The sequence below is a fragment of the Lemur catta genome, chromosome 1 (assembly GCF_020740605.2).
Source record: "Lemur catta isolate mLemCat1 chromosome 1, mLemCat1.pri, whole genome shotgun sequence".
NCBI classification, from domain to species: Eukaryota; Metazoa; Chordata; class Mammalia; order Primates; family Lemuridae; genus Lemur; species Lemur catta.
Window position 1 is genome coordinate 273,759,298 of NC_059128.1, and position 26,931 is coordinate 273,786,228.

Below are 26,931 nucleotides of genomic sequence, written 5' to 3' on the forward strand. Positions count from 1 at the left end.
GAGGGTTGTGAGGAGAGGTGTTCAGTTTTCTTGTTTTTTTTGTTGTTGTTGTTGAGACAGAGTCTCACTCCATTGCCCTGGGTAGGGTGCAGTGGTGTCAGCCTAGCTCACTGCAACCTTCAACTCCTGCGCTCAAGCCATCCTCCTGCCTTGGCCTCCTGGGTAGCTGGGACCACAGGCACATGCCGCAACATCTGGCTGGGCTTTTTGTTTGTTTGTTTTTTCTTTCTTCTTATTAGAGATGGGGGTCTCACTCTTGCTCAGGCTGTTCTCGAACTCCTGAGCTCAAGCAGTCGTCCTGCCTCGGCCTCCCAGAGTGTTAGGATTACAGGCGTGAGCCACCACACCTGGCCTAAATCCCCATTTTTAAAGGAAAAGAAAGCATTGTAAAAGAATATTTCAGAACTTCCACATTCAGACAAAATGAAATAATGGGCCTGATTCATATTTGCACCTGAAGGAATTAAAACACTGGGCAAAACACATGAAACAATGGATTCCAGACACTGGACAGCAGGCAGCACAGGGCAGTGACCCCTAACACACCGGGAACAGGTGAGATGAGCCTACAGTAGCCCCAGCGTCCCGGCTGCCAGGCCTCAGCCCAGGGCGCGGGAACCCAGGCGGAAGCTGCGGTGCTCCAGAGCTGAAACAGATGCCGTGCCACGTTGCCATTTGACATACGCATGCTAAAGAGCTTCCTGAACATGATGGCACATGGTCACCTGTCATTATGTCATGCTCTGACACCGTGAAGACCACAGTCAAGAGCTGGAAAGGTTTCCTGTCAACACTGCTAAACTTTCTAAAGTCAAGCGTGCTCCTACAATGAACTTTGATTTCCTCACTCATTTCCCAACGGGCTGTCCCGCATCTAACTGCAGCAGTCATTTCGCTGCAGTTATATTTCATTGCATCTTCCATCCTCTGTTTCCCGAACACGGTGGCACTGTGTGTGTGGACAGGCTCTAGGTCAGACCCGCAGTGACCCTCCCAAGTGACGCCAAGAGCACCGGTGAGGGGACTGCGGTGAAATCTATGCTAACAGGTTGGCCTTTTCCAATTCTCTGCGATGTTCCAGGGAGGAGACCTTGCCAGACGAGTGACCTCTGGCCTGGCACACGGGAGGCACGCAATGAATAACCACTGAATTAATTCATTAGTTGCTTAGTAAACGAACAAAGTATCATGGTTAAAGCCTTAGGCGGCATGTATCTTCTTTTCTAAATTCAAAAGCTGTTCATGTTTAAATCAACCTAAACAGACCGATCAGATGCCCTTTGATACTGAGCAGATTCTTAGCTTCCTTTGCCAAGAGCGATCCCCAAGGTTCTCACCGAGAGCTCCGGAGCAGCTTGGCCATGCCCCGTCTTTGCCTGAATCAGGCCCTGTTTGTAGAGGAACAATGGAACCCACGTTACACAACAGCAATTCCAGCCTTCATGTCTCTAAAACTGACATTTAACTTCATTCAACTTAGTCTTTAAAAGGTTGAGTTTAAAGCAACAAGATAAAAAGGGTTTCATTTATGCACCCAGTAGTGCAAAGTACCCAGCAGTGTGTCTATGAGGTCACAAGATGCCTTGTCAATGGATGTAAACAAGACTTCAATTAATTCAAGGAAATTGATCTAATTGTCATATAAAACAGGCCAGTTGGACGCGGGCAGTGGCTCTCACCTGTAATCCCAGCACTTTGGGATGCTGAGGGGGGCAGGATCACTTGAGCCCATCCTGGGAAACATAGCAAGATCCTGTCTCCACAAAAAAAAATTTTAACTAGCTGGGCAGGGTGGCTCTCTCCTCTAGTCCTAGCTACCCGGGAGGCTGAGGTGGGAGTATCACTTGGCCTGGGTGACACAATGAGACGCAGTCTCTAAAAAACACAACAAAAACAGGCCCGTGGATTCTCTATACTGGGTCACTCAAACACTTCTGTTACATGTAGCATTAATGACAATAGCTTTCTTTCTCATAGCAGTTTATAAATTACACGACAAAACTGAGCAGGCAGCTTCCATTCACAGGTCAGAAAGCAACTGGCCAGGTGTTTCTCAACCTTTCTTTGCTTCATAAACTCCTACTCTGCCATTAAATTCTACTATAGTTTAAATGCGTCCCCCAAAGTTCATATGTTGTAAATTTAATTTCTAGTGCAACAGTGTTGAGAGGTGGGATGTTAAAGAGGCGATTAGGACATGAGGGCTCTGCCCTGGTGAATGCATTAGGGTTGTTATCCAGAGAGTGGGTTTGTTATAAAACTGAGCTCGGCCGCCTCTCGCTCTCTTGTGCCCTCTGGCCGTGTGATGCCTTCCACCATGTTGGCCTGGCAGCAGGAGGCCCTCACCAGAGCGGCCCCTTGACCTTGGACTTCCCAGCTCCCAGATCATGAGCCAAATACAGCTCTGTTGTTTATAAATTACCCGGTCTGTGGTCTCCTGTTATAGCAGCACAAAACAGACTAAGACAAGCTCCTGCTCAGATGCCCCCTCCTGGGTGAAGTCTTCCTTCATATCTGTAGAGAAACCTGGCTGTTCAACCTCTGTGTCCCATAGAACTTTATTCCCATCCCCAAAGCAACACTCACTGCACTATAGTGGAATCCATCAGCCTCCCCTACTGACTGAGGCTCCTCAAGGACAAGGACCATGTAATTTACATGTGTCATTGACTCACCAGTGTCTACCTGTGTCCCTGGCACATAGCAGTCACTTGATAAACAAGTGACACTTGTCCCCAAAAGATAAATTCACTTCTTTTAAATATGGAATCCTCACCACTGTACCAAACTCTGAAATATTTACACTTTTCTCATCTCAAAAGTAACCACACCTGTCTTTGTCAAAGAAAATTTGGTAAAAATATCAAAGCATAGGGAAAACAGTCCTGGTGAAACTACAAGTCTTTTGGTCTGTTTTGATGTAAATATATTGAAGTTATGATCATATTCTATATACAGTTATTGATAAGACATATTATATATCCCATATCCTAAACATTCTCCCATGTCACCAAAAAATTATTTAAATTATATAATATGGTTATATGGTTATTCCGTAATTTATTTAACCATTTCTTGGTTTTGGACAGTTTGATCGCTTCCAACAGCTTGGAATTGATATGACGTAGATAGATCTTTGTCAAAATCTCAGCTTGCTTTCTTAACAAAAGGTTAACCTTTCCAAGGTGACAGGGCAGCACCCTCATCAGCTACTCCTTACTAACCCCTTAGGCACCAGACAACAAAAGGGCCCAAGAAGTTACTAAGCCATGCATATGTAACTGTTTATTTGTGATCCTTTCCATGAATTGACACTTTCTGCTGTGTTTAACAAACAGGGCACCAAAGAGAATTACTAGATCTGTGCACAAACCTACCTTAAGTTAACCTGTTAAGCTGAAACCCTTTCTCTCTTTTTCTTCCAAGTGTCTTGCTCTCCCCCATAACCATGTCCCAGGTCTCACTCTCAACTACCTGTTAAGGTCAAAGGTCTCAGCACTGTTGACAGTTTGAGCTGAATAATTGATTGTCATGGGGGAAGAGGGGCTGTCCTATGCATTGTAGGATGTTTAGCAGCATCCCTGGCCTCCACCCGCTAGAGGCCAGTAGCAACCTCATCCCCTACCCTGCTATAACCACCAAAAATAACTCCAGATTTTGCCAAATGTCCATCTCCTGGAAGGCAATCTCATTTCCTGTTGAGAAACACTGATCTAAATTGATCATTTACTTATTTGGTAATAAAGGCAAGAATATGGTCCACTAGAGGTGACAATTAAGTTCAACTATCATACATTACTATGGTAACTATAATCAACTGATAGTGTTCACCTGATGTCCTGGGGCGGGGGGGGGGGGGGGGGGTGGAGTGCTACACTTAATTGGTTGTGTCTGCCACGGTTTGGGGAAGGGCAGTTTGCCCTCAGCATTAAACTTACCAGACGCAGTTGAACAGGAGCAGGGGGTTGCAACAATGATTAAAACCGGACTTGGCCGGGCGAGGTGGCTCACGCCTATAATCCTAGCACTCTGGGAGGCCGAGGCGGGAGGATCACTCTAGGTCAGGAGTTCGAGACCAGCCTGAGCAAGAGTGAGACCTCGTCTCTACGAAAAATAGAAATAAATTAGCTGGACAACTACAAATACATAGAAAAATTAGCCGGGCATGGTGGTGCATGCCTGTAGTCCCAGCTATTCGGGAGGCTGAGGCAGGAGGATCGCTTGAGCCCAGTGAGGTTGCTGTGAGCTAGGCTGATGCCACGGCACTCTAGCCCGGGCAACAGAGCGAGACTCTGTCTCAAAAAACAAAAAACTGGACTTGGTCCCAAAGAGAACAAATGCTGTCTTCCCTTGACGCCATAGAAGAATAACAGAAACCTTAAATGCATTCTATTCTTTCAAATGCATTTGATTATAACATCCTATGAAATGAGCCCCAAAAGAAACTACAATTGACCAATCATTAATATGTATAAGCTTCCTATTCTATCTGAGCATGCTGTATACCGTCAAAGGTTGGTAAGAAATAGAGCTGCTTTTACCCACAGCCTTAAAAAGCTGGAAGCACTGAGTGCTAACCCAGAAACCATAATTATCATGAAAGCAAATGGAACCACTTTCTTCTAAACCATGTAATCTTATGTTTAAAAAAGAGGGAGGGCTCTCTCCAAGAACCACTGGTTGTCTAAGAATATAATCGCTAATGCAGAACAAATCAGACTGAGATGGAACAAAACCATGAAAAACTTATTCTTCCAATTGTCAACAGGGTCTTGATCACCTGCAATGTTACCTTGCAGTTACTTAACCTCTCAGTGCGTCATTTGCCCTCATCTGGTAAAACAGAGATAAAATAGTACTCACACCTCCTAATGTTGTTAGGATGAAAAAATAAGATAATAACAAAGTCCATATGCAGGAAGTATTCTATAAATGTTAGCTAATGTCGTGTGATGTCAGATCTATATTCAATCTAGAAAGCATCTAGCAGCCTGTGTCATATTGGTTAGTAGCTTAGCAACTGATGGTATTAAGAAATCAGTAACTCAAAAATAGTTGCATTCAAAGACTTTGCATTCACAGTCTACTTGCTCAAACCATACCTCTCGCAGGTCCAAATATTTTTTCTCACTCAGTCCTTAGCAGAATTAAGGAAAACTGATCATCACATCAAACTGACCACCACCACCCCCGTGACCCACATTTCTGCTTATAGCCTAATTCCTGACAAAAAATCAGATCAAATCCTTGGCCTTTAAAAAATCCAAATCACAACACAAATGACCAAATTAATAGCAGATGCTATCAGAGTTGTCCTGATCCCAGATCAGTGATTCCCAGCAGAAGAGGTTAAAAAAAACCTTTATGTTTTCAATGGATTGGAAGAGACAAAGAAAATACTAAATTGCCCACTGTAGTTAGTTGCTAAAGAAAACAAGCATTTATATTTCCCGTGTTCCGCATTCTAGTCCCCACCACCCCACCATGGAAGGAAACACCATAAGGTAAAATCTTGGTGCAGTTCTGAAGCAGAAGTGTCACAGCAAGATAATCATGGTGCCACCGACCATTTAATCAGCTAGTTGTAACAGGTGGCCACGCTTTCCCAAACTCAGGATGTGGGCAGAAAATCAACTTGTGATTTTGTTTGTTCAACTTCTCTTTTCACTTTGGGGGGAGTTGCTTGCCTTTTTCCATGTGAAAAGTCCCAGCACAACAGAAACATGGAACATCAGGGCTGGGGGGCACTTAGCAAACATTATGTACAGCACTTACCAAGGTGTGGTCCAAGCATCCCCTATGTCAGAATCACATGTGAAACTTGTTTAAAATGCAGATTCATGGGTGGTTGTCAACAAACCCATTCCTTCTTTCTAAATGTGGTGTTCGGCTTGACTCTAGCCAAGGGAATGTGAGTGGAGGCGACGTGCCCACCCCACCTCACACAGCCTGCATGTTCTCTCCCCTTCCATGACTCGACTCCCAGGAATATGGCAACCTTGGAAGGCACACACTGAAGATGGCAGAGCCACAATACAGAAGGAGCCTGGGTCCTGGCATCACCATTTAGGAGAGACTATTATGTGGACAAGAAATAACCTTTTGATAGATTGAGCCACTGTAATTTTGGACTGTGTGAAGGCTCACTTTCAGAAGTGAGCCTTCCCTACCTAATGCACAGGGTCCCACACTGGATGTACAAAGTAAGATCTGAAGGGTTTTTTAAAAAAAAAAAGAAGAAGGAAAAAAACATTATTCTGACACTTATTTGAAAAGTACAGAAGACTTAATTCAAGACTATTGCAAAAGGGGTACCACAACTGGGGAAAGAGATTGAGCTCAACTCTGAATACAGCAAGGACCAGTGGGGACTCACAGCCAAGGAGCAGGGTGAGGATGTCAGTGGACGGAAAATTACTACAAGGAAATATTGGAGGTGGGGGGGATTCTCTCAAAACTGGCTTCACAGAATTCTTGCTAAAGACAGGCCAAGGCCTTCTCCATCAGAGGTGGAGGATGAGGAACTTGACCAGATATCAAGGGTGGGGGGACAACTTAGCAGGATTCTTTGCTAAGACTGGACTGGGTAGGTCAAGCAGAAGACAGGAGCCAAGGTCACAGCCTCATCAAAAAGAGGGCTCAGAGGAGCTGCACTAATGTTTGGTCAAGGAGAGAGTTGTTGCCAGATGTGCACGTGTAATCCCAGCCACTTGGGAGGCAGAGGCAGGAGGATCACTTGAGCCCAGGAGTTCAGGGCTGCAGTGAGCTATGATCATGCCACTGCATTCCGGCTGGGTGCAGGGTGAGACCCCATCGCTTAAAAAATAAATAAATTTTATAAATAAATGAAAGAAAGGAAGGAAAGGAAGGAAGGAAGGAAGGAAGGAAGGAAGGAAGGAAGGAAGGAAGGAAGGAAGGAAGGAAGGAAGGAAGGAAGGAAGGAAGGAAGGAAGGAAGGAAGGAAGGAAAGAAAGAAAGAAAGAAAGAAAGAAAGAAAGAAAGAAAGAAAGAAAGAAAGAAAGAAAGAAAGAAAGAAAGAAAGAAAGAAAGAAAGAAAGAAAGAAAAAGAAAGAAAGAAAGAAAGAAAGAAAGAAAGGAGGGAGTTGTTGTCAACGTAGGGTCCTGGAATTCTGCATTTTAACAAGTTCATTAAGATTCAGGAAGGAAAATACGCTGAGGGACGAGAAAGACCCTGCACAGGCCACACAGGCAAATCCTGAAAGCACCAGGACTCAGAGAAGTCACCAGTGACTGGTCAGGTCGGATCCAGTGTTTCAGTGAACTAACATATTAAACACCAAATTCAAATCCATTTCCTGCATCCATGTTACCCAGGATTAAAAGCAACTTTGAACTACCTTGGAACAATTCCTACAGAAAGCATACCTGCCTAAAAAGTAGAAAACCTTGAGGGCTTTCATTTTACAACTTTAACTCTGAAAAACAAAGAGGAAAAAGGATAGAAAGGAATGGGTTATAGAAGTGCCCGGCGTGGGACGTGGCCAGGCCTGTCGGCTTCCCCGACTGCTTTTGGTCATTGGGAATAATTAAACCCTCTAGTAACAGACAAGAAATAATGAACAGATATTTCAGGGCCAGCTCCCCAGATATTATAAAACCATAGGAAGTGGGGTAGGCAACCACATCCCACAAGACAATTACAGCAGAGAGCCACAGATGTGCCCAGAGCCCAAAACGCTTTTTAGAATTGGCCTCAGAGTCTCTGGACCACTCTGCTATATATCCTCACTGGTACAATCCTTTGCCCTTTGAGAAAAGATCTGATTTTTTTAATAACGGTTTTTTAAAATAAGTTATTGTGCAGAGCTAAGTGTTAATGTTCTTTCAGCGCATTCTCCTGCCCCTTAGCCTCTCTTCCCTGCCTTGCAAATCTACCAGCTGAAGCTCTGCTCGACCGTGAAGGCCCAGTTTAAATGCCCTTCTGTGAGAAACGTCACCACACCTGCCACCACCCACCACTGGAATAAAATGTCCAGATACCAGACTCCTGTGGCCCATCCATTGTGAATCTCCTTCAGCTTCTGAAATACAATTTCTGATGTTTATTAGGGACAAAAAGAATCACATTTTATAGCCATGGTTTCCATAATGAGCCCTGAACTCTTGTGGTTTTCCAAGTTTTCATTCGCAAGATCACTCACGGCATCCCTATCCCTCTCGCAAATCCCTAAAAACTGGGCTTTGAAATTCATTGTATGCAACGTCAAGCTGACCAGTTACATAATATAAAACATCAGACAGAGCTGGCTCCCATTCAAGTCGTTCAGAACACATTTCATAAAAGTGGGACCTCATCGGATGCAACCTCCCAAAATCCAAGGAAAAGCCGAAGCAAAGCCACAGTCTCTATAAACTGTTCATCCTTGGACCCTCCTCAGTCTCAAATTAAAATAGCCAGGAGGATAGAAATTGATGACATTTCATTAAGTGAAATATTTCATGAAAATCAATTCTAACCTCTGTAGCTCCCAGCGGCAGGACCTGTGTTTATATGAGCGGCATTAAAGATAAGCTGTCTTGCGGAAATTACAACAGCAGTTATCAAACTACTTTAATGCACTCTCAAGTGGAGGCACTAAAATTTAGAATTTGCACTGGCTTTTCTGTCGTCAACAGCGTAGCGCTGAGTCAGCCCACATGTGCACAAGAAAAGTCCATTGAGGAATACAGCTTCCTGCTTTAAAAATAAATCAATACATTTCTACTAAAAATTGCTACTAAATTCCTTATTGCATTATATTTCAAAGCAGGGGTGAAATATCTAGAATGCTACAACAGTTTTAAAGCACAAAAGGTTTGATCTGATGCATTTCATGTTTGTGCTTTCAGAATTTGAAAGGGGAAAAATGGGGGGATAGATGACTAATTGCTACAATATTAATTTCATACCTATATTCCTCATAAGGCACCGAAGCAAAATTTGTCAGCTTAAGGAAAAATGAGACTGGTCCGATTATCAGGAAGTCAGCCAACAGTGATCCAATCTCCAAATCAACCGGCGCCTACCCGTTAAATATGTAACAATAAAAAAAAAATCGGCCACATTTTCTAAGAAATGAGAGAATGCAAAGACAACTACTGCTTTTGCTATAGGCAATTTTATGATCAGTCACAAGAAGATAATGTTTCTGTGGGAAATTCCCCCTAGCACGTGAGAGGCAACATCAAATATCCCAGGCTAATGTGAGAAACAGTCTGTGGTGATGAGTGAATCTTGACTTTGAGCAAGACACCGAAACTCCAAGGCCTCAGTTATCTTATCTATAAAATAAAGAATCTTGACTCATTTTATTACCATGCCCCTGCTGGCTTCCACATTCTGTAATGCTATGACAAGCCTTACCCTGTTTAATACATGTGTCTTCTAGAATGTTCTTTTAACCACAGTTCCTTTATATTATATTTCTCTGGTTTTGCTGAAGGAGGGGCAATGCTCACTCTAAAACACTCCTTTATGTAAGGACCAAACTTTGTGGAAAATAATTTGGTTAAATCCAGGAGATTTTAAGCTTCCCCTGGCTACAATTCCAATTAAAAGATACACAGCCCTTTAGCGACTGTGTAAAATTCTGATGTCATCCCACATGCTGCCCCACTCTCAAATCCCCGTATAAACCCAAGAGCTAATTTAAGACTAGCATCCATACTTCCTGAGTTGGAATACATCCACTGAATTTTAACAGTTAGCAATCTCTGACCCAAGGACATGAATGCAGCCAGGGGAGGCAGGAATGGGAGAGGGCAAAGGAGAGATTGGGGTTTTCTTGGTTGCATTTTTTGGTTTGGGTTTTGGGGAGGTTGATTTCACGGTTTTACTTTTTGATTTTCTGTTTTTTATTTTTTATTTTTTTTAATTTAACCCCACCATTAGCTGAAATTTCTGCAGCTGAAAAATATAAGCAAACTCTGGTGGCTTTCTCCTGAAGATTGAGTACGTAGATTCCGGTTACACCACGCCTCATGGCCCAGACACCTAGGGGCACAGGGAGCATGTATAATTCCACCTGTCTTATGCTAGGATTCACTGATGATCACTGTCAGAGCACACTCAGCCCCCAGTCAAACCTCAAACACTGGCCGTCATGGTAGACGAGTACTACAAGATCAACGTTTATGAGCGTTATTGAGGAAAGACCAGGAAATGATGAAGTGTGAAAGAGAAAGATGCAGAGAAGGCAAAGGAAACAGAAAGAAATACACAGTGTGTGTCCCCAGTACACCAATGGGTGACACTCACTCAGCACAGATGGCAGTTAGGACCTCCAGCCACGGTGACAGGCCCCACAGCAATGGCCGGGCCACCCTCAGCCAGCCCACCAAAGCCTTTTTAATACAAGATGTGACAGATGTCCTGCACATCTTCAGTGAAAACAAATGCTAAACACAGAGAAGTTGCAAATCTTGCAATAAAATTAAAACAAAACAGGAAGAAAGTTCAAAAAGAAATATTTCATTTATCTTAAAGTTGGTGCTTAAAGAAAAGGAGATTTAATTAGAAGGAAATAGGATGGCTGGAGATACCATTGGAAAATCTGGAGTGGCCTTGTTTACTGTGAAGAATTTCATGTAAAGACTAATGAGATCAGTATTACTCTTACCCTTATAAACCACAATTCTTAGGCCATTTCGGACCCTGAATAGGATAAGAAAGAAAACCAAGGGGAAGGGGAAAAGGAAGAGAAAATGAAGGAAGTAGAGAGAGAGGAAAGACATTTTCCTAATGTCATTGAAGAAGAGGCAGAAAAGGAGGAAGAATGAGAACAGGCTGTCTGCATTTAACACTGGTCAGTGCAGATATGAAGAAGCAGAGAAAGCGAATGGAAATGAAGAGACAGTGGCTTGACTGCTTCCCTGCAGCATCCATGGCAATGTTGGTCAGATGACCACTGACCCCAGAAATAAGGAGATGCTCAGTGACCCAGAATGGGTGCATATACTAGGCAGGGTTCTCAAGAGAAAGGGAACTAGCCAGATGCTTAGAGTTCCACGGGGAGGCTGAGGCAGGAAGATCACTTGAGCCCAGGAGTTCAAGGCTGCAGTGAGCTATAATCACTGCACTCCAAGCTGGGCAACAGAGTGAGACCCCATCTCTAAAGAAAAAAAATAAAGAAAAACAGAACTCACACATACATACACAATATACACACGTACATACATACATAAAGAGATTTGTTATAAGGAATTGGTTTGGGTGGTGATGGAGGATGACATGGCTGAAGATCTGCAGATGGAGAGCTACAGACCCAGGAGAACAAGGGTATAGTTCCAGTCCAAGGCCAAAAACAGGGGAAAAAAACAATGTCCCAGCTCCAAAGGCAGGCAGGCAGGAGAGACTGCCCCCTCACTACAGCTCAGCCTTGTGTTCTCTGCAGGCCTTCAGCTGAATGGATGAGGCCACCCACACTGAGCAGGGCAATCTGCTCTACTCGGTCTATGGATTTCAACGTTAACCTCACCCCAAAACACCCTCGTGGAAGCAACCAGAATGTCTGACCAAATATCTAAGCACCCTGTGGCCCAGTCAAGTTGACACACAAAATTAACCATCACAGCACTCAATGTGTAATAAATCCCGACAAAAACATATGAGAGACACTGCTCACTCCCAAAACATCTCTGCTGGCCAACATTAGAGGACAGAGTCAAAGCTACAAGTGCAACTTGGACAAGCCCAAGGAAGGGGCCGACCACAGAGGTGTCTCGTAAACATTCCTTCCTGACTCCATCACAGACCTGGGGCTGCAACTTCTCTGTTACTCAAGACGCCACAGTCAGAACCATGGTGGCTCTCAGAAGTCATGGACAACCCCCACAGGGCAGGCCGGCAAATCTCCAAGTTCTGGGCATCGGTTTAGGGGTCAGAGGGTCCAGCTCTACAAAGGGCAAATCTCCAAGTTCTGCGCATCAGTCTGGGAGTCAGAGAGTCCAACTCTACGAAGTTGAGTCCCCACTCCAGAAGGTCCCCCTGACCTCTCCCAGCCTCCATTTCCCCATTTGCAGTAGCAAATGTGACAACAGTACCCACCTGCTGGGATTGTCCTGGGGTGGAAAAGAAGCAATGGATATAAAAGAGTTAGCCCAATGCCAGGCACATAGTAGGTGCTCAAAAAATAGTAGTTGGTTTTGTTTTGTTTTTTAATTAACTGCTAGTTCCCTCCATAAAGTTTCCACTCAGAAAAATACCAGCTGCTTTCATGGAGAAATCTGCCTGGCAACTGTCACAACTCCCTTTTCTTTCCTGGGCAGGCCCAGGTTTCAAGTCAGGCCATCTACTGTATAAAGTACCAGCAGCACTCCCTGCAGATTGACCATGACTGTGCAAAAAATGTTCACATCGAGGCATAACTGAATTAGGCAGAAAAGCAAATGTCTGGGAGGCTGGGTGAAAGGAAGGCCAGTGGGGCGTAGGAGATTTTCTTTGGGCAGCCAGTCTGGTATCAGGCAGCAGGCACACACCTGCTGGCCTTGCCTCTTCCCTCCCCATAGAATATGAGGGATGATGGACTCCCTGGCCCCTGAAGCATAGCTCCCATTCTCCTCACTGGCTGTTATCAGACAAAGGCAAGATTCTCTTTCCCTCCTTCCTAAAATATACAGCTCTGTATCCTATCATAAGTGCAGTCCCCACAAATCACCTCTTTTCAAAGGGGCCCTCCCAAGTTCTCTATCGTAAACAGCAATGTTTCTCTCCTAGTCCAAAGAGAAGCAAGTCCAAGATGTTTTTTGCAATGTTTCCTTGACGTTTGCAGGAAGCAGGTCACCACGGCGGCTTCTCCTGCAGCTCTGTTGCCAGGAAGTGTCACTCTTTCCCCTGGCACCCTGCCTCCCACCCACATCTGAGTTTCTTCAAGGCAGAACAGGTGCCTTCTCTCTGCACACTGCTTTCCAGGGCTCAGGAAAGTGCAGAGCACACACCCAGAAGACACTGATGCAAAGCAGTGAGTTGACCCACAGAGGCGCCAGGGGGACACGGTGGCCTCTTCCCTCCTTGAGAGTCCATCAAACACAGCCCTGGTGGGTTTCAGACAGCATTACGCGGCACCCAATCCATCCAGTAGTCAATTAAGCTAAGAAGCCAAACAGAATTTCAGAGGGAAAAAGTTCACTCAAGATGGATATGGCTGAGGCCTCACAGGCTACGACGGGCCTCGTCATCTGCATCATATCAGGGAGTGACGTGTAGCTCTGAGGCTGAGAGAGCAGGCGCGGCCCGCCCAGTGGCCACAGGCAGCCCACGCTGGCCATCCATCACGCCTGCTAACGTCCGGGCTGCCCGACCACAGGCAGTGCCAGCCAAAGGGACAGCAGGACCTGGAGACTCAGACTGCCAAACAGCAGCGTGTGTGATTTAGTGGAGCATATTTTTCTCATGAATTTTTTAATTCAGATAATTCACCCAGCATTAAAGTATACATACATATACACACACACACCTTATATAAGGAAGTTAGCCAAGTCTACACATGCCTGAGTGATCCAGTTCAAGTGACCTTGATGATTCCAACATGAAGAAAAGCACCAGGCCTAAGTGGACCAGAGTCTGGAGTTCAAAGAAAGAAGCAAACACGAAGAGTGGGAGGGGTAGGAAGAAATGTTGCTGAGGACATTTCAGGAGGGGCAGACAAGCTCTGAACCAACAGGGCAGAAATGTGGGAGTGAAGCGATTTGCTCACAGGAAAAAGGTTGGACAACTGAGCTGACACTGGGCTCTGGGAGAAAGTGTGTGTGTGTTGAGACAGAGACATACAAAAACCAGTGTTTAGGAGGATGGATTGCAATTGCAAAGGACATTTCAAGAAATACTTGAGAATACTTAAGAAGTGAAAGGATAATGAAAATGACAAAGAAAAAAGAGGTGTCCACACCAATACTCAGACTAAAAATCTGGTGGCCGGAAGACTCATGGTGATTGTGAAATCAGGTAGTTGGAAGAAGGAAAACGGTGAGTTGTGGTCTCAGGTTGAATTTCCCAGACTGCTGGGCCACCCTGCGGAGGGCACACGGAAAGATCACCCTAATGCCCATGCCCTGTATAACCCATCCCCTGGAATGTGGGCAGGACATGACAAAGGTGGTGGGGTGTCACTCCATAGACTACATTTCATTCTAGAAGACTCCATGTTAGCAGACTGGGCCTTGAAAGAGCAAACTGCCATGTTGGAGCTGCCCGTGGAGGGGACCATGAGGCAGGACCTGCGGGTGGCCTATGGGTGCTGAGGGTGGCCTCTCCAGCTGACAGCCAGTAAGGAGCCAGGGCCCGCCCCTCAGTCCCACAACTGCTAGGAAATGGATTCTGTCAACAAGTTGAATACACTTGGAGGCAGTTTCTTCCCCAGCTGAGCCTCCAGATGAGAACGCAGCCTGGCCAACACCTTGACGTAGCCAGGTGAGATCTGCCAACTGTGCCCCGACTCCGGATTCATGGAACTGTCAGACAGTAAGTGTGTGTGTGGTTTGAAGACCCTAAGTTTGTGGCAATGTGTTATGTGGCAACAGAAAATTAACAGACATCTCTTAGGAGCTGGAGCAACCAGGCTGAAGACCAGGTGAGAAGTCAGGTACAGACACGTGTCCATCGTACGCTGGAGCCCGATGGCCTGGGATTGGGCCGCAGCACCTCCTCGCTGTGTGGCTGGGGCACCTCAGTGTCTTCATTCATAAAATGGGGAAATAATAGCACCTATTGCCTAAGGTTGTTACTGATGGTTAAATTAGTTAACAACCATTTAGCGCTTAGAACAACACCTGCTCCAGAGTAGGCGGAGAGTGAGCAGGAAGGGGGCGGAGGGCGGTGGTCATGTTCTCAAAGGCAGAACATGTTAAGAAAGGTGAAGAAAATGACAAAGCCAACACCAAGGGAGGGAGGAAGAGGAGCTGGGGAGAGCCGAAAAAGGGTCAGAGAGAAGATATGAAGGAGGATGGGCAAAATCCATCTAGGGCCTCACACATCAAGGCAAAAGAGAAATTCACTGGGGGGTTGGCAAGAGAGATCAAGAAAAGGGGGGCTGGGGAAAGCCACCAGATGGAGAAGGAAGGCATTTCCGTGGGTTAGAGAGGAAATGGCAAGAAAAGGGATGGAGGAAATAAATGTGGTACAAAGACCGACACAAACAGACCCACCTTACCTCGTAGCACCTTCTCCTTGCTCTCCCTGGTCCAGACACACCGGCCTCCTCTCTGTTGCTTCCACTCCAGGGCCTTGGCACTGGTTAGCAACACTACTCTTCCCAGGATGTTCTTCCTGCATACCCACATTTCCTGCCAGTGTTTGCCCAAAAGCCCCTTCTCACGGAGGCCCATCCTGACCAGTGTACTTTGTTTTATTTGATTTTATTAATTTTTTATTTTTTTATTTCAACACATTATGGGGGTAGAAATGTTTAGGTTACATATACTGCCTTTGCCCCACCCGAGTCAGAGCTTCAAGCGTGTCCAGTGTATTTTCAATTGTGCTCTGATTTCATCGCACCCTGCTGTACTGTTATGGACAAGATTTATCACCTTCCACCATGCTGTAAGATTTACTATTTATTATGTTTATTGTCTTTCTGTCTCCCCCTGCTAGAATGAAAGTGCCACAAAGACATATTTTTGTCTGTATTTTTTTGCAAAGGTTTAGAACAATACATAGCACATAACAGGTGCTCAGTAAAATATTTATGGAATGGTTCAAGGTAGTCATTCAAGAATGAGATAGGTCTATATTTACTACCGTAGTAAATATATCTGTATTTACTCATGAGACCTCCTAAGTTTAAAAATTAAAAAAGCATATCAGAAAACAACATGTGTATTACGATCCATTTTATGTAGGTATAAAATAAAAATATGCCTGGGCAACACAGCAAGACCCCATCTCTAAGAAAATAATAAAAATTAGCTGGGTGTGGTGGCACATGCCTGTAGTCCCAGGTACTGGGGAGGCTGGGGCAGGAGGATCACTTGAGCAGAGGAATTAGAGGCTTCAGTGAGCTATAATCTCGCCACTGCATTCCAGCCTGGGCAACAGAGTGAGATTCCTGTCACTAAACCAAACCAAAAATAAAACAAAAATCATCCTCCTGCCCAAGCAATCCAGTCCTAAAGTCTTAAGGTGGAGCAGGAGGGGGAGGACATGGTGTCATCGAGTGGGGTGTCAGACCTGACCCAGCAGGGCGAGGAGGGGGCCGCATGGAGTGGCAGCCTGGCAAAGACGTCAGAGCCCAGCAGGACAGGAAGGACACCCACATGGGAGCAGGTAGAGCCAGGAAAGAGCCAGGTTTCATAATGTGAACTGATCAAATAAGTACAGATATTAAGGATAATGAGCACCAGATTTCTCCTTCTTGGAGAAGCCATTTAAATATGAAAAGGGGGAAAATGAGAATTAACTCCATGGTGCTGAATGAGAATTGAAGGCACTGCTGCGTGTAAACACATAACTCCCCAGTGAGAGTGCTGGGACAGTGACACCCCATAAGCAGTGAGCACACCTGAGGTCCACATTTGGCTTCTACACGCCGTCTCTCCCAGAAGAACCAGGACCCCTTGGAGAAGTGGCCGGTTCCTCCACTGGGGCAGGGAAAGTATAAACCTAGAACATTTTGTTACACCAAAAAGCAAAGAAGTACTCAGAGAACGACGGCACGGAGAAGCCAGCTTGAAGGGTGTCCTCACGGCCAAATTAGTGATAATATGAGCATAAAAATAATGAGCGTAATGAGATGTAGGCCACTGAATAGAACAGTGAGCTATGGGTTAATATCGGTACAGTTCAAAATCTAGCCTCCCAGATGGAAAGTGCTGGAACACAGCATCGATTCTGTGACGTTGCTGCCAAAGATGTGGAGCCCAATTCTCACCGTGAGAAAATATCAGACAAACCCAAATTAAGGAATAGTTTAGAGAATCGTGGCCTGTAATCTCCAAAAGTGTTAGGGAAAATCATGAAAGTCAAGGAAAAACTGAGGAACTGTTCCCAACTGAAGAACACTAAAGAGACACGACAGCTAAATGTGACGCACAGCGGTCCTCAGAGGACATTCCAAGAACATCAGGAGAAATTTGACTGAAATTTGACTGGAGTCTAAGGATAAGGTAGCAACATGTCAGTGCTGACTTCCTGACATCAATGGCTGTCGTGTGATTACGTAGGAGAATGTTCCTGGGGGAGGAAGTACACACTAAGAATTCCAGGGTCGGCCAAGTGCGGTGCTCACGCCTATAATCCCAGCACTTTGGGAGGCCGAGGTGGAAGGATCACTTGAGGCCAGGAGTTCAAGATGAGCCTGGGCAAGAGGGAGACCCCATCTCTACAAAAAAATAGAAAACTTAGCTGGGCGTTGTGGTGTGCGTCTGTAGTCCCAGCTACTCGGGAAGCTGAGGCAGGAGAATCACTTGGGCCCAGGAGTTCAAGGTTGCAGTGAGCTAAGATGACGCCACTGCACTCCAGCCTGGATGACAGAGCAAGACCCTGTCTACAAAAAAAGAAAACAAGAGAGAGATTCCAAATATACTAAAAATTAATTTAAAAAAAAAAGGACTCCAGGGTAGCAGATCATCAGTAGTAACTTACTCTCAAGTGGTTCCAGAAAGGGGTTAGAGGAAAGAGAAATTTATTTTGTATTATACTTCCCTCTTTCTTTGACTGTTTAAAATTTAGATATTATCCAAAGAATAAAATATTTACCAAAAAAAAAAAAAGTTGGTCCACAGATCATTTTTGGAATGGGGCAGAGGGGATGGAGGATGTTCGGGGAGGAAGACCCTCATGTTTCAACTCCCCAGGGACACTGTGGGTTCTCCGCTGGCACAGGGAGGGTCATACCTGGCAGGACCGGCAGCCAAGAGCGCGTGGGTCAGCAGCCTCCCTGCCGCTCTGGCAACGGTGAGCTTCCCAGAGCTCCTGTTCCCATATCCGCCTGCCACTCAGGGCAAAGGGACTTTGCCAGGGGAACTGAGAAGCATCTGCTAGGTTTGGAAGATGTTCCTCAAGATAAGATTTAAAAGTTGGCAAATTTCTCACACTCTTTACTTATTTACTATTTTAAATTGCAAAGAGGTTTTTCATTTATTTGCAGGTGATCAGCTTTCGAGTTTTTAAAACTTTTTAGTATGGAAATTCTTTACGATGGGCACATAATCCCCATGTATCCACAACCCAGCTTCAACTATTCAACCCTGTGTCACTACGCTTCCGCCACAATGCCTTATTGATTTGGAAGAAAATCTCAAGCATCCTATTACGTCATCCATAAATACACCTATATGTCTTCCTAAAAGAGAAGGACCTTTTTCTTAAACATAATCCCAATACTATTTTTACAGCCCTGTGTCCCCCAAATTCCTCAATACCACCAATTAACCATTTAGTTCTTAAATGTTCCTGATTTTGTCTATCTTTCTCTCCTTTTTTCATACTTACTCTGCTCAAATCAGGGTCCAAGCAAGATGCAATGCTGCACTTGGCTGATTTGATTCTTCAAGTTCCTTTATCCAGAGATTCCTTCTGCCTTTCTTCTCTCTTTGCAATGTTTTTCATACAATGTCTCTTTTCCAGGTTGAGGTCTGTGTGGCATAAGGTGCTCCTCTCTCTCCCTCCATTTCTCTGACTCCCCTAATCTCTTCCCTGATCATCTTTTTTTTTTCTTTTTTTTTTTGAGACAGAGTCTCACTCTGTTGCCTGGGCTAGAGTGAGTGCCGTGGCGTCAGCCTAGCTCACAGCAACCTCAAACTCCTGGGCTCAAGCGATCCTCCTGCCTCAGCCTCCCGAGTAGCTGGGACTACAGGCATGCGCCACCATGCCCGGCTGATTTTTTCTATATATATTTTTAGCAGTCTATATAATTTCTTTCTATTTTTAGTAGAGACAGGGTCTTGCTCGTGCTCAGGCTGGTCTCGAACTCCTGAGCTCAAACCATCTGCCTGCCTCGGCCTCCCAGAGTGCTAGGATTACAGGCGTGAGCGACCGTGCCGGCCCCTGATCATCTTTTTAAAAAGCTTTTTGTTAGCAAATCCTGGATGAGCCCACAATAGTGGCACTTTGTGTTCAGGCTTCAGCAGGGAGCTCGATGGGGGAGGCAGAGCGCTCTGCTAATCAGCACTAACCTTCCCAGGAAGCGAACGTGCAAGAAAATTCCCCAGAAACACCCAGGCAGTCACTGCTCTACCATTACCCATGATGTGGGTGGACCACTGTCCCCTTTGGGCCTTAGTTTCCTCATCTTTAAAATGAAGGGGTTGAACAAGATGACGATGATGACAACGGTGACAACTACAATTATAGGACATTTACTACTTGCCCAAAGGTGCCTCAATATTCTGCCCAGTCAAGACTTTCTCTGTGATTTTAAGTACCGAACACACTTGATGCACTAGCAAAGAACAACATCCTCCTTTGTTAGGGGGGGAAAGTATTTTATAAATGACAAAGAGAAGGTACAATGATGACTAAGAACTGAGACCACAAATGTAAATTACAAAACAAAACTTAAGCACATTTAAATTTGAATAATATGCTGTGTTTTCAAAAGCACTTTCTTACACATTAGCAAATCTTATCCACACTAATAGATAAATGATAAAGAGGGTTAGTGGTGGAATCTTGGACATGCTAGTGTTTCACTAACCCAGTGGTTTTGTACGTTTAGCAATGCCTGGAGGCATTTTGGTTGTCACAATGGGGGAGGTATACTGGCATCTACTGGGCAGAGGCCAAGGATGCTGTTAAACATCCCACAATACTCAGGACAGCCTGCTCCGCAAAGAATTACCTGGCCCAAAATGTCAGACGTTCTGAGACTGAGAGACCCTGATATAGGCAAGTCCCCTTTTCACCAAGTGAAACTGTCCTGTGCTGGGCGGGGAGGCTGGACACCGAGGTCTGAAACCACAGGAATACAGGTACCCTGTTATAAACCTCCACACTGTGGACCACTCCAACACGTGAGGTTTGATAAAGAAACTGTCTTGTTTGATTACCAAGATAGATCACAATGAATATTTCTGAATCTGAGCTGTTCCCTCAATGTAGTCATCTTGGGAAACTGCACTTGCCAGCCACCACCCTAGTGAAGAATCCACCCTGCTTCGAAGACCTGTCTCTGAACGAGAGCACCTGAAACCCTGGGAACACTTCACTCTAACGGAGCAACAGTGAATGCTCCAAAGAGAAAGAGAGTTGGGAGGGCCCCGACTGCTATGATGAGACTAGAGGAGTGCACCGGGACAGCGGCAGTGGCGGGAGGGGGAGGCCAGTGAGCACAGAAGGGCTGCGACTGCAGATTCAGCGCTCAGGGAGGCTTGTCTGGGGAGGCGACATTTGAGCTGAGACCGGAAGGAAGTGAATGGCTGGCCAGAGTCTCTAGGGAAAGAGTACTCACAGTTCGCAGTAGGAAGGCTGGAGGCAGGAGCAAGCTCGCAGGGCTCTACTCCCAGAAAGAAGGTGTCCAAAGTGTTCTAAATCAGAAGGAGATGAGGTGAGAGAGGGGCAGGGCCAACTCACCTGAGGCCTGCAGTCCGGGCAGGAAGCCTGGTTTTCAAACCCATAGTAATGGGAAACCAATGGAAGTTCACGCAGAAGAGTGATGAGATGGGATTGCTATTCAGATCCCTCTGGCTACTCTGTGGAGAGAGGACATTATGCAGCAAGAATGAAGTAGAAAACCAACTGAGAGGCAATTGCATTAAGAATTTTACCAAAAATCAAAACCACCCAAAAAGAGAAAGATTTGCCACTGATGAAGATATATATCCCAAAGAAGAATTCACAGTCTGAAAACCATTGTCAGAGAAGAGGCCCCCCGTGTTTAAGTAGCAGTGGTCTCTTTCAAACGAGGGTACCAGGCAGGGCTGCCTCCCCAGCCCAGCCCAGGGGGCTCCCTCAAGCGAGGAGCTCTGGCCAGCAGCGAACTCTCCCCAGCAGGCTGGGGCTCAGGTATGAGACCACCAGGGGGCGGCGAAGAGCACCCACCACCACCTGGCAGAGAAGCTTTGTCATAGCTGTGATGGGCAAGGACCTCCTCCTGACTATGAGCTCAGCTCTGCCTGGTACATTCTCTCCCAGGACTGTTATTTATGTTCTGCTCTCTCGATCTTCAAGGAGCCAACTACAGCCAGCAGGGGACATGGGGAAACTGCGGCTCAGGCTCTGAGCCTGGGGGTTCATTCTCTTCCCCTCCTTACTTTGTGAAACTTTTCCTTGGACTCATTACTCCCAGGCAGCAGAGCAACAAGAGCCACGGGGTTGGGGTGTGGGTCTAGCAAATGCACCAATGGGGCTCCTGGGCAGGTTTTCAGCAGCAAGCCCCAGGCCAACCTGACACCGGGTCTACTCCGAAAGCCACTGCCCGTATTAAGGAGTCTGTCCTCCTCCCTCTTCCCTGACAAATCCCCGGCAGTAGCAGGCGGCTGGTCAAGCATCGCAGGACCCTCCATCCTACCTCTTCTTGTACTCTCTCTCTCAACCACAAAAATGAAAGCAGGTAGCAAGACCCCACACTCTACAGATTCAGAAGTGCTACTATAAGAGCGAATCCAGATATCACCACATCCTAAGAGGTCGCCTGTCCTTCCAAACTTAAGCTTCGCACTTTAAAGAAAGATTGTTAATTGCACATTATGACACCAATTATATCCCAATGCATTATGAAATGGAATCTTTGCTAAGCAATTTTACTGTTTTAATTCTTTTCTTCTACCATTTTTAATAATGACACTCTGGTTTTATTAAGATGCAATTAAGAAAGAAGTCCTTTATATTTTAAATCTCAATTTTTTTATATAAAGAATTCCATAGCTATGCATAATAATGTATCACACAATATAGCCAAAAGACAAAAGGAATAGCTTAGATAAAACTAGATGAATTCCATTTCGGAGAAAAAATGGAAGTCTACTTACTTTGAAAACCCTTAGCATGAGACATTCATTAAAAATATGGAGAATTCCTGATCAAACAAAGACAAAACAAACCACATGCTGGCACACTCTTATGGAAGAGAAAGCTTTATACTATCTAAGGAAGAAGGTATAGCAAATCAAGTCTCAAAATGCTGAATTTCAGGATTGCCAGCATTCAACCACCCATGAAGTAAAATGATACCATTACTTAAAGTGAACCCACCCGTGCTGAATTACATTTCCTTTCAAGTATAAGGATAATGTCAGCTAATATACACAAGTGTGAACAAGGAAAATTAAACTATCTTAATAATTTTAAACCACAGTTCATGAGCCACAAATTTGACTCTCGCATGTACTAAGGTAGAGCGGTGTGTTGACGACAAGGAGGAGTATTTTTGTGTGATCCCTATGCTGTGGCCTTACTCATCCTCTGTTTACCTTCTGCTCCAAAAATCAGCAAACTTTTTTTTTATAAAGAGCCAAATAGTAAATAGTTCAGGCTTTGCAGGCTGTATGCCACAACTACTCAACTGCTGTTGTAGCAAGCAGCCACAGACAATAACATACAAATGGGTGTGGCTGTGTTCCAGGAAAACTTTATTTACAGAAACAGGCCCATGGGCTGAGATTTCCTGACCCCTGTTCTAGCCCTCAGGGCACTAGGAAGGACAGGTGAAGCAGAAGGATATTTAGGACATTCCTATAAGAATATGGCAGGAATAGGCAAAGAGATCCAGTGGATCAGAATCTATCCACCAAATATTGAGCATAGCCCATCATGCCCAGGAGGATTCTTCTAAGACCAAAACCAAGCCTAGATGCACCAGGTAGATACCGTTTCTCAACGACCATCGTTCTTAAGATACTAGTGTTTCTCCTTCTCAGAAGCAGCTTCCACCCCACCATGGGCTTGTCTTCTGAACTGGGTGTCCACTAGCGGTTATGGGACCTCCCCCAACTGCCTAACTCTTTTTGTAGCTGGCAGTACACCAGGGCTGGGGGTGCAGGCTGTGGTCACCAAGTTGAAAGAGGTAACTGGTCCACCAGGGAATAAACCTGCCCAGCAACTCATAAACTACTCAAGAATGAAGAGCTCAATAGACAAACCTGCCCTCTCCCAGCTTTGAATTTCTATCTGCTGAATGGCTAAGAAAAAAACACACCACCCTATTAAAAACATAACCCTCAGCCCAGCAGCACCCTGGGACTCTCCAGTGCCCTTCCTTGCTTTGCTTTTCGCCACAGCATGAATCCCCGTCTGACATACTGCACATTTCATGTAGCCATTCATTCATCTTCTGACCTCACACACACTAGAATGGAAATTCCACGAGGGCAGGAATTGTGTCCTCGGTGCCTAAAACACAGACAGGCGTGGAGCACTTCATAAGGAAGCACTTGATGGATAAATCCATTCCCTCATATTCGTTTGCCCTGGAGTATCACAGATCATTCCTCCTTTCTTGTATCTCTTATTTCTTTAGCACAGTTTACTTTTTCTTACTTCTGTCCTCATTCAATCATGCTTACAGACTCCTGTCTCCTCCTTTCCACTTCACATCTTCCCTTCCCTCCTTTCTCTAACTATCTAGAAATATTTATTAGGTAAAATTTAGATATCTGAAAAAGTGAGCTTTTTTTTATTACTAAGTTTCTACCAAATCTTCACCCCAGTGTCAAATATGTTAACAATCCAGAAGTTCATAATGATAGTTTTTTTAAAAAACTTCATTGATCATTTTTGAAGGCAAATGTGGAACAAAGTCATTATTCTGGCAAATAAAAGGAAAGGATCAAGCCCTTACTCTGCCTTTTATATACAAACTACACATCAAGGCTATCAAAAAATAAAAAATAAATAAGGTTGAAGTAAAGATTTTCCAGCTAATAAATGCAGAAGACATGACAGAATTAGACTATCACCTCTTTGTAACCCCTAAAGAAAGAACGGATCTAGACATCCATTATGGATCTCAGTGGCTGCTGAAACCATGAGGGTAAAAGCTGATGGGGACCCCAATAATGGACGGATCAGACTAAGAGCACCTGTCAATATTAGCATTTCAATAAGAGATGGAAGGTACCACCTGTGGGCAGATACATAATCATCTATGCAATAGTCTTGCCCCAAAATTAGAAACTGAATCTGATCAAGTCTTTAGTGTATAGGAAATTGGGGGACAATGAATGTTAAATGACACAGGGACATTGGCAGCAAAATATACACTGTCGGGAGCTCCACAGGACGAAAGATCCAGCTTCTTGGCCAAATAAATTGCAAGAGAGAAAAAGAAGCTACACATCCAAAGAGACTCAAGAGACATAGCGACCAGATGCAATGTGTGGTCTTTGCTTAGATCCTTTGATTACCCTGAGGTATTCTTACCAACTGTGAAAAAATATTTATGAGATAATCAGGGAAATCTGAAAATGAATATTCAGTGATATTAAGGAATGAATGATTGTTCATTTTTGGTGTGTGATGATAGTATTGTGTTAAGTAGCAAAAGAATCCTTATTTTTTTTAAGAGAGTCACACAGATATTTACAAGTGAATCTGATTTTCTTCTTCAATCTTCACCCTACTACTCTTCTTCAAGCAAACACACAAATGATTTCGGTTGTTTTGATCCTGCAGGAGTCGCTGCTTTTCAAATATACCCATAAATGAGGCAATGCAGAAAGAACTGGGGTTGACAATCCACAAACACCTGGCACAGATTTGGGGCTATATGATAGACAAATAAATGAAAAAGCAAATTCATTTATATACCATTGATGCCCCTAGAAAGTCCCTCAAAGCCTATGACAAGGTGTACATGAGAGTGTAAACTGCTCACTACGGAAAGGTCAGGCTCCTGAGAATGTTAACATCTGCAACGCAGCCATCAACCTGGAAGTTAAAAAAAAAAACTTCTGAGTGACAAACAGCTTCCACAAAGCCCATGCACTTTATTTCATAGAAGAAAAAGAAGTGCATCAGCCCGAGCTAACAGCAGAGGAAAGAAACAAAGGACACAGAATTAGAAGCAGAGGGACACAGCAACCCAGGACTTTAAAATAAAGACAAAGAGTCCACAAAGAGTCAACCCCTGGGGCATCACCCTAATGCAGCCTTCCTCAGCAGCAATAGTTCACCCAGGCTCAGAATCCTGTTAAAGAAAGCAAGAAGAGCCACCATGCAGATGCATTTTTATTAAGATGGTTAAAATTTTAGAAGCTAATATATTCTCTTAATAAAGGAGGGAACGCGTTCAAGGAAAGGCAGAATCAAGACGAATGAGTAAAAGTTAAAGCAGATTTCAGGCTTGAGATCAAGGCTTCTTAGCAATGAGAACGAGCCTACCAGGAGAGGAAGGGGACAGAGACCCTTGTGCTAAGTAGTGATCTCAGCACAGCCCTCGATTTTGGGTGAGGCTGGACCACAGGCCCTTGAAGATCTCAGTCAATGCCAAGGTTTTAAGGTGGGTGAAGTTAAAGGAAAAAAATTATTCTGACACTTTTTAAAAATGGTAAGGCAGACTTTATTCGGGACTATTGCAACAGGTAGATGTCAAGGCTACCGCAATAGAGAGAAAGATCAGACTCGACTCCAAATATATCTAAGACAGCTGAGGATTTATAGCCAAGGAGCAGAGTGAGGGGGTCAGGGTGGGGAAAATTGCTAAAAACACAAAGGTCAGAGGGATTCTTGCCAAACCAACTTAACAAGATTCTTGCTAAAGGCAGGTCAAGGGCTTAGACAACAAAGGTCGGGGAAGAGGAACTTGATCAGATATGGAGGGTGATCAGGTATGGGGGGGGGTCTCTAAACTGATCTAGCAGGATTCTTGCTAAAACTGGCTGGGAAGGCCTAAAGGGGGTGTGGAGGTGGGGGAGCAAGAGGCCTAGTTGAGAAGGGGCCTCAGAGAAGCTTGACTCAAGCCTGGTCCAGGAGAGAGTTTTGTCAGTAATATTTATAGGAACTCCAGGGTACAAAACGGAGCTCCTGACACCTACAGCGGCTGCCCAAGGTCACAGAGGGGAACTGGCAGAAGCCAGCAGCAGAATGCAGACCTCCCAGCCCCAAGCTCCTAACAGCCTACACTGCATAACACTTGTAAATTTCCCAGTTGCTTCCTCACATATCATTTCCCTGTTTTGCAAAATCTAAAAATGGCCATTTCTATACATTAAGCTACCATATGATAAGGAAAAACGACCTTTGAACATCATGCCACGTGAGCAATTTATATACCATTCCCTGTGAGACTGAGGCAGATTGGTTCACCATCATGAGGGCTACTGAGGCCTTTCAAAGTGGCCTTGTAATGACAGGCACACAAATAAAATAAGAGAAAAGAAAAAAAAAAAGAATGGATTTAAAAGCATCTCAAAAAACCAGGACACTTTCGATCACTAACAGGATCACAAAACTTCCTAGCACAAGCTGAGCAATACCCTATACTGCCCAAGTCCCAGGGAGAATATTTAGGATGACCCAACTGCCTTCCTTGCTCTCAAAAGCACCATCTACTTACTGGATAGAAGTTATTTAAGAATCCACCAGGGCGATATGCTAAATACTGCCGGGTCACCCTTTGGATAACATCCCATCTTTTTCCTCTGGAATCTGTGCCCTGAGAGGCTGCCCTCAATTGAGAGGGAAAAAAACAGAGAACCTAATTTTTAAGCTAAATGTCAAGGTATGTGTATGGGGACAGGGCTGTGTCCAAGGAGGCTCTGAGTGTAAGGGTGTCACTAAAAGCCCAGAATCTTCTATGCAAAATTTTGTGTTCATGGACATTTTTCTGAAAAGAAAAATCCAGAAAGCAAAAGGTCAAGAATTTCCTTGTATTCTGAAAACTTGACCCCAAAATGTGAAGAGGCAATGCTGCAAGAGAAAACACAGCTCAGAAATGACCACTGGTCTCCCCAGGAGAAAAACAAAGAACAGGCAGATGGTGGGTACCTACGTCAGCCCCACGAACAGGAACACAACCTCTTCCCTCCCCAGGGTGTGGGGAGCTGGGGCCAGAGGAGGGACCA

General features: G+C 44.8%; 1 protein-coding gene across 1 annotated transcript in view; it reads right to left on the minus strand.

Annotated features, from left to right (window-relative positions):
* TIAM1 (TIAM Rac1 associated GEF 1) overlaps window positions 1–24,797 on the minus strand; it is a 275,808-nt gene extending 251,011 nt beyond the window's left edge. The window contains exon 1 of the mRNA XM_045540534.1: window positions 24,744–24,797. The gene's annotated coding sequence lies outside the window, so the exon portion shown is untranslated. The remainder of the gene's footprint in view (window positions 1–24,743) is intronic.
* Between the last annotated feature and the right edge of the window lie 2,134 nt (window positions 24,798–26,931).